This window comes from Helianthus annuus, chromosome 12 (assembly GCF_002127325.2).
Source record: "Helianthus annuus cultivar XRQ/B chromosome 12, HanXRQr2.0-SUNRISE, whole genome shotgun sequence".
NCBI classification, from domain to species: Eukaryota; Viridiplantae; Streptophyta; class Magnoliopsida; order Asterales; family Asteraceae; genus Helianthus; species Helianthus annuus.
This window is the reverse complement of record NC_035444.2, coordinates 70,830,751-70,839,263: the sequence shown is the minus strand read 5'-3', so window position 1 is coordinate 70,839,263 and position 8,513 is coordinate 70,830,751. Positions and strand designations below refer to the sequence as shown.

Genomic DNA, 8,513 nt, shown 5'->3' with positions numbered 1-8,513 from the left:
TTAGCTGATGAGAACCTCCACATACCGCTTGACGAAATCCGTGGTTGATAAAACACTGAAATTTGTTGAGAAACCGGTGGAAATCATGGAACGTGAAGTCAAGTGGCTTAAATGCAAGCGCATTCCTTTGGTCAAGGTTCGCTGGGAATCTAAACGTGGACCCGAGTTTACTTGGGAACGCGAAGATCAAATGAAGGCGAAGTATCCGCATCTTTTTCCACGAGTTTCCTCTAAATAAATTTCGGGACGAAATTTCCACAAGTAGGGGAGACTGTAACATTTGTGCTTGAAATCATTGTGAACAGTTCAGTTATCAATAAAACAATGTTATTTGATCCCAATGTTTGTTTGGTTATGTTTGACATTTTTCATGTTTTGACTTTTATTCAATTTCAAACTCTACATCGCTTTCTAGAGAATTATATGCAAACAGGTGCGTAAACGTACTCAGTTTAATGCGACAAATACTCCGGAACATCAACATATACTTAACATACCTTAAATAACCTTTACATAACTTAGAAATAAGTTTTGAAGGCTTTGATATGGCAAAAACAAGTTATTTCGCTTACGGGGACTAAATTTGACAAACTACGAAAGTATGCCAATTTGAACTGTAACAGACATTCCAGAACATGACCATAAGTTAAACATACCATAAATATCCTTTCCATAGCTTAGAAATAGGCTTTGAGGTGTTCGGTGTGCTAAAATAAACTTTTGGGTCATTCAGGGACTAAAAGTGTCAAAAAGTGCACAAGTTTGCACTTTCGCGCATAACTTACGTTCTGAATACATCCGGACATCCAAAATTTATGTAAGCATTATAATATTATGCCTTAGTGTTTGGCATGAGAAAAATCCATTCGTCGCGTCATTTGGATCGTTTTTCGCACTTATGCGCATTTCGTCGTAATTAAGCGAACATCGCGATCGTACGGCCAAACGAACCGACATCCGGCATATTTTTGAGCATGTTTCATGTCCACAATGTTCAAGCATCATTTTAGGGCCTTAAAGATGGCTTAACAGGCCTTAAACATGTCGGAAATGGCCTTAAACCACAACAGGGACCTAAACTGTCATTTTTAAAAGTTGTTTACTGATCAGGGAATCCAGGCGGCCGCGTAAACCAAGGGTGACCCTTTACACGGCCCGCGACAACCCTTCAGATCAGCAAAGGTCGTTTTTCCAGCTGCTAGCAACCTTTCAGCACTCCAAAGGGCAATGCTCCTTGCAAATCTCTGGGGTTGGGGTCACATTATGATACCACAACATTGCGACACTTGTACGGACGAGATTCGAGCACGTAAATCGATAAATGATCCTAACGGTCTTGCATATCCTATAAATACCCCCCATTCTTGTTTAGAACCCACAAATCTGATCTAAAAGCTCTAAGTTGATGCCATTGCTTCATACCTGAGCTCCTGGATCAAGATTAGCTTTCGGGGACCCTTCGTAAGTGTTCTTTCGTTCTTTTATCGCTTTTCGAGTCCTAAAGTCAAACTTTGTTTGACTTTCTGCATTGACCAGTTTATGGTCAGTTCGTTTGAACTTCATAACGTGAGCGTGATCACGATGGTTATAGTCCCTAGTGACTATACCTACTGATTACCACGTTATCTAGGCTCATTGACGAGTCGTAGTTTCGGCCAAAATGCGCATTCTTGCGTATTTTGTAACCAAACTACTCATGGGTATCAAAACCGTTTGTTTTGATACCAAACCTGTTTTCTAAACTTAGTTAAGCATGTTTTAACATGCTTAGCTCGTCACTTTTAGTTTAGTGCTTATATAGGGTCGTAAGGTAAGCGATCTAAACAATCGCTTATACTTTCGAACCCGACCCGTTTGGTCGATCATTAGGATCCGACCAAACACATTAGGTGACCATAGTTGTATAGGGGAATAACCTTCCGAGGTTATACCTTATGGTCACATCGTTTGAATAGTTGTATGATAGGTAGTATAAATATGCCATAGGCAAATTACCAAAATACCCTTATTATGCCAAAATTCATATTAAGCATATGTAACATAACTTTTGATATCTAAACTGATTTGGCAACAATATTAGACATGTTAAGGCATATTTTACTTATCATAGGGCTAGTTAGGCGTTCCGAACGCGTTTTACGCGAACGACGCGTTAAAGTAGCATAAGCTACCTAAACGGGTCTTAATGGGTCGTAAGCACTTAGGTTAGGTTTCATTTTAGTATGTGGGCTTTGTTAAACCATACATGAGTTTCCATACTCATTTGGTTTACAGACCCTCATTCTATCCAATCCTCCGATTTAGGTCCGGTATATTAACCTAGTTACCTATATTAAGGTGCCGTTTGATATCCGTGATCTCTAGCATTGTTTGGTTGTTACACAAGGGCTTCTAAGCAATCTCAAGTGAGTACATATACCCCTCTTTTACTGTTTTCAAACTGTTTTGGGGTGAAACACATGTGCCTACTTGTTACTTTCGTGCCTTTCATGCTTTCATATCATATGCTTGTTATGTTCATTAGTACATTATAGTACATGATTTCATTACATTTCATGCTATGTATGTCCATTGTGTGCATACTTAGTACATTGTTTTACTTTACATTTCTGCTATATATGTTGATTGATAGCATGCTAGCACTTTGATTTACATGACTTTTCTGCTTTGTATGTTAACTTAGCATACTTAGCACATTGTTTTCATATAACATGTTTACATTTGCGATGACATTTGGTTTGCACAAGCGGGACTTATATACATTCATTAACATTAGCTACGCCGCTCGGTAGTAAGTAGTGGTACCATAGGACTTGACAAATCCCATTCCTGACATCCCGGGTTTGTTTGGATGTAAGGAATGACTGAATCCGAAAACATTTCTTTTGATAACCTTGACTTAGGGTTATCCGACAGTCTCAAGGCTTGAATGTATGCGTTAACTTACCACATAAATGTTTGTATCAGTGTAACATGCATTTACTTTGCAAAACATAACTTTTTGATATATTCAAAATACTTTGTTTTGTACATTTCTACATTTGTATTATGTAATAATACTTTATTCACAATACATAACATTTGTTACACATTACTTGACTACATTTGGACTTTTTAACATTTGACTTGGCTTATATGAGGACTTTTTGACAATTGGTTTAAACATGGATTTTATACATTGGTGGGTTGTTTAAATGATTTAAGTAACAAGACGTGTGTAATATGATACAAGCATGGTGGATACGCCGCTGGTACTTCCTATATATAAGTGTTTGTATGGTATTGCATATCGTAGCGTTATTCGAATCATTTTAATTTAGGCATATAACATTTTATACAAATAACATATCTTCCACAAGACATTGCTTTACAAACAGCTTCTTTTATACAACTCATTTTACTTGGTTATTTATTTAACCATGTATTATTCTTTTATGTATACATATCATCTGATCTTATCGCTTTTCAAATGATTTACAAAACAAAACAATTTATAAGGTTCATGACTGAATTTTATTAAGCTTTTCTTAAACTTAAGTCATGAATCCTGTTTTCGCAAAAACTATGTATCTCACAGGCATTTTTATGCTGACGTACCTATTTTCACATGTGTTTTCAGGAGCTTTTGCGTAGGACGATGATCGTGACACTAGGGCGGACCTGTGCCTTAGAGACTTAAAATGAAGATAGAACTAGTTTAACTATGTTATGTACTCTTGGTTTTCATGTTTAAGACAATGTTACTCTATTGTTGATAAATAAAACGTAACTTTGTATGCCATGGTTGTGAAACAATTAATTCTGTTACAACACTCCCCGATGTTTCCGCCACGTTTGATTGCTCCACGTGGTCGGGGTGTGACACGATGCTTCTTGGGTGGCTTCATTATTGAGACGAGACATGGCGACACCTAAATCCACGGACTTCAGGATTACTTCACCTATTCGCTGGGCAAATTTGGCAGTTTGCTCGGACATTTGAGTGCCGCTGCGATCAAGAGACATTCTGGAGGAAATGAAAGACATAGGAGGAAACAAGTGAAATGTTTATCGGATAATCAAAACAGAACGACAATGCATAGAAATTGCGATCATTTGTTTGTTACCTAAGGCAAACAAATGAGACGGTGATTAATCAAAGTAAATGGGTCAATATAATGTATCACTGAAGACATGCTCGCCAATATGTGAACACTCACCTCAAGAGTTCCCATGTAAGAGTGACTAGTCCGATACTGCGGATTTGTACGAACACTCTAGCCTTAGACAGAAAATTCAGGGTACAGGCATTCACCCTTCCAGTTTGCATGTGTTCACATTATAAGACCCAAACTTTGATGAGATTTTGAAAACTAAAAGGGTTCAAAACCTAGTAATCAATCATCCTAGAACAGATGATTGGTTTTCAAAGCAGATTTGAAATTTATGTTCTGGTTGTGGTTGTCACCTAAGGATAAGTAACGGTATTGTTTTAAGATCTAAACACAAGAATCTTGTGTTAGGGTCCTAGGAAGGTTATAGACTAGGTCAAAGCATTACTAATAACCTAATTCCCTATAACTAGGAGCTCTGATACCAACTTTTCTGTCACACCCCGACCGCGTAAAACAACAAATCGCGGTGGAATCGTCGGGGAGTGTTGTAACAGAATCATTGTTTCAAAACACACGGAAATTTGAAGTTTCGTTTTATTAAACATTAAACATTTACATCATCTTGAAATCTAAACATACAAGTTAAACATAGTCTATCATTGTTATTAAGTCACTAAGGCCTCGTCCAGTCCTATGTGAGCATGCATCCTAGCAACCAACATCATTCAACAACACCTGAAACATATGTAAAAAAACAAAGTCAGCAAAGAAATGCTGGCGAGCACATAGGTTTATAAGAGTGTCGGATTCATGGCGAGTTTACATGTTGCAATACTTAATTAAAAACCTTGTTTGAAAAGTATCATATTGCGACATAATTAACCAACTCAAATCAAGTTGGTTAAAATTTATAAAATCTCGTAGCCATGATTCTTAACTCAAAACATTTATTTAATTAAATCAAATTGTAAAACATCTCGTAAAAACTCGTTAATAAAACTCGTATGGTTTATATTATTCAGAAAACATCATTGTGTGACATCATTTCATAATCGTTTACCCAAGTGAACTAAATAACGCCACGGTATGTAATATGATGAAAACACTTATATATAGGAAGTACCAGCGGCGTATCCACCATGCTTTCATCACATTACACTCGTCTCATTATCTAAACACTAACCAAAACCAATCGTTTACTGACGGGTGGTCCTTTGGACAACCCTTAAGCATGTTAAAAGATGAAATAATCCTCCATTTAACCGTGTAATTATCTTCAATTAGATAACTACGATGCTTATGTTTCAGGTACGATTTAGGAGCTAAAAGATGGATAAAAGGCAGTTTTGGAGGCTTTGGTGGAGAACGGGTCGAGAGGAGAACAAAAGAAACAACAAAGGAGACAAAGCAGCTGACTACCGTAAATTACGGTCCTGCCGTAATTTACGGTAAACATGGATTTGGCATTTTTCTTCACCGTAACACAGGCTCTCCATGCCGTAAAGGAATTATGTCCCCCGTAAATTACGGTGGAGCCGTAATTTACGGTGGAGCCTGCGAGCAAAAAGTGTAACTGCCATTTTTAAGTGGTTTTTGGAGTGTCTTTTGAGATATCTCATCATTGGACGGTTCTTGGAGAGCATAGGGACGAATTTTGGCTTGTGACTTGGTTTGTGAACAATTTCTATCATTCGGTTTGTTATTTCGATTCGTATGAACAATAGTTTGATTATGATGATGATTCACCGAGCCATGTCCGGCTAAACTCTTCGGTGATCATCTTAGGTGAATGTTTCTTGAACTTTTGTGTGTTTAATTCCTGCATTTCTAGAATGATATCTTGCGTTGCTTGAATGTCAAGGTGTATGTTTGATTGTTTGTAGTTTGTTAATCAATATTGCAATTTCTAGTCTTAATCGTACGTTCTTGGTGCCGTTGGCAACCGAGATATCACGGGAAGGGTTAGGGTTGGTTATTGATTATTAGGTCATCGGGAAACAACCTCGCGTTTATCTAATCCGAGTACTTTGTTCCCTTTTATCACTTCAATCATATATACACGAGTTATGTCTATGTAACTCTTTCTAGTGGAATTACACACAACTGTTTAAAGAAACTGAACCCTAAGGTGATCATTGTTCTCTCCTAATTGTTTTACAACCAACTTTGATTTGAATTAGTTTTTAATTTAGTTTTCTAAAACAACAATCCAAACTCTTGAATTTTAATTTTCTGCAATTTAGTTTAATAATTAATTTAAGTACGAAGCTATATAATCGACACATCTTCCACATACTCCCTGAGTTCGATACCCTACTACCACTAACTGCAGTTGTTTGGGGATTAAATTTGCGTGACCCACGACATCACGTCAAATTTTGGCGCCGTTGCCGGGGAGTAGTGCGCAACGTGTGTTAGTTTAATAGTTTTGTTTGCTATTTTCGGGTTTACGCTGGTTGTGTTTAGTGTGCAGGTACTTCAGGTGTATGCATACTAGAGGCTCTCACAGGTCATCACCGCTATCGTTTGATCCGGAAATTGAAAGAACGCTACGACAAAACCGAGTTTTAGTGCGAGAAAACAAAATCATTGGTTCACCCACTTCACCCATTACACCGAGAAACATCATGGCTGATTCTCAAATTCCACCTACAACCAGTCAATCATCCTCATCCTTTATACCTACTTCCACCCAACCATCACCAAACACTACATTACCTAATACCACTGCTGAATTTACACCATCCAATGTCACCCAACCAATCACCACGCAAACTGAGCCTACCATCACCTACGATCCATCCACCACAATCCCACCATTATCTCACTTCTTTCCCCCAACTACGGGTCAATCATGATCCACCTTCACAATTGTACCCAATTCAACTATTGTGCATACTACTTCATCTTTTAGACCACCACAACAACAGTCGGGCTTTCAGTATTCGACCATCCCATTTGGGCAGACCTCGGGAATTCAAGGAGATGGTTATGATGAGGGATTTGAAGATTATGAGGGTTATGAAGATGATGGGTACGGTTATGGAGGTTATGGTGATCAAGGGGAGTTTGGGTATTTGCAAAGTCAATCTCAAGGGATGGCAAGTGTTGGTGGAATGCCACAACAACAAATTATACCACAACACATTCGGCCAAGACCACAAGGGCTACCAATCCAACAACCCATTCCATTGCAACAAGTTCAGCCACAACATGTACAACCACAATTTCAAAGGCCGAATCAATACCCACCGATGCCCCAACAACCAATTGCACCACAAGGGCCTATACCAAGACCAATGGGTCCTATTCGTCCAAGGGGTCGATTGGGTGTTCCAAGAAGGCATCTTAGGGAACAAGCAAGGGGAATAGAGGCACATTTCAGGCCAATCATTACTCAAAACCCTTCACCGGTGGTTATCCCTCACAACAACCAAGGGAGAACTTTTGAAGTAAGAACAAACTCGTTGCAAAGTTTACCGAAGTACAAAGGGTTAGCAACTGAGGAGCCGTATTTCCATCTAGAGGCCTATGACTCAATTTGCAACACTTTTGGGAGTCAAGGTTTTTCGGCCGATGAAGTCAAGTTGGTCTTATTTCAGTTTTCTTTGGAGGATAAGGCAAAGAAGTGGTTCTACACCTTGCCTTCGGCATCTATTTACACTTGGGGGGAAATGCAACAAACTTTTTTAGACGAATTCTATACCGCCCAAAAGACTAATGATGCTAGAAAGGGGTTGAGGAGCTTCCAACAACAACATGGTGAGATGTTCCATGAAGCGTTCGAACGATTCAATATGATGATAAAGAATTGCCCTCACCATGGAATCGAATTGTGGGAGTTAATGAATGCCTTTCATGAGGGGTTGAGTGCCGAAGACGCACGCGATTTGATGTCTATCACCGGTGGGACTTTTGGAACAAACTATGAGAATGAAGATTGGGAGTTCTTGGAAAGCATGGCAACTACATCAAAGAGAAAAGCTCAAGCTTCGAGAAGAGCCCGACCGACCACCACCCGACCGCAAGTGCATGCCATAGATGATGGTAATGTTCAAACCACTAACCAAATATATAATGTTTGTGCTTTGTGTAATGAGATAGGTCATGCGGCTGAAAATTGCCAAGGAGTGTTGGAAGGGCAATATGAGGAAGTCCATGCGGTTCAAGGTCAAGGTCAAGGAGGTGGTAGGAACTACAACAACATGAATTCTAATACCTACCACCCCGGATTGAGGAACCATCCGAACTTTAGATATGGGAACCCGCCAAATCAAGCGAACCCAAATTTTCAAGGTAGCCAAGGTAATTTTGGTTCACGGCCATCTTACAATAATCAAGGTGGATACCGAGGCGGAAATAACCAAGGGTATCAAAAACAATACCAAACGGGTCAAGAACAAGGGGGGCTTTCGGGTG

At 39.0% G+C, this 8,513-nt stretch overlaps 1 non-coding gene across 1 annotated transcript; it reads right to left on the bottom strand.

The window, feature by feature from the left end:
• Nucleotides 1-7,817: 7,817 nt before the first annotated feature.
• Nucleotides 7,818-7,923, bottom strand: LOC118485211. The gene has a single exon (XR_004875516.1). It is a non-coding gene; the product is annotated as a small nucleolar RNA R71 (small nucleolar RNA).
• Between the last annotated feature and the right edge of the window lie 590 nt (nt 7,924-8,513).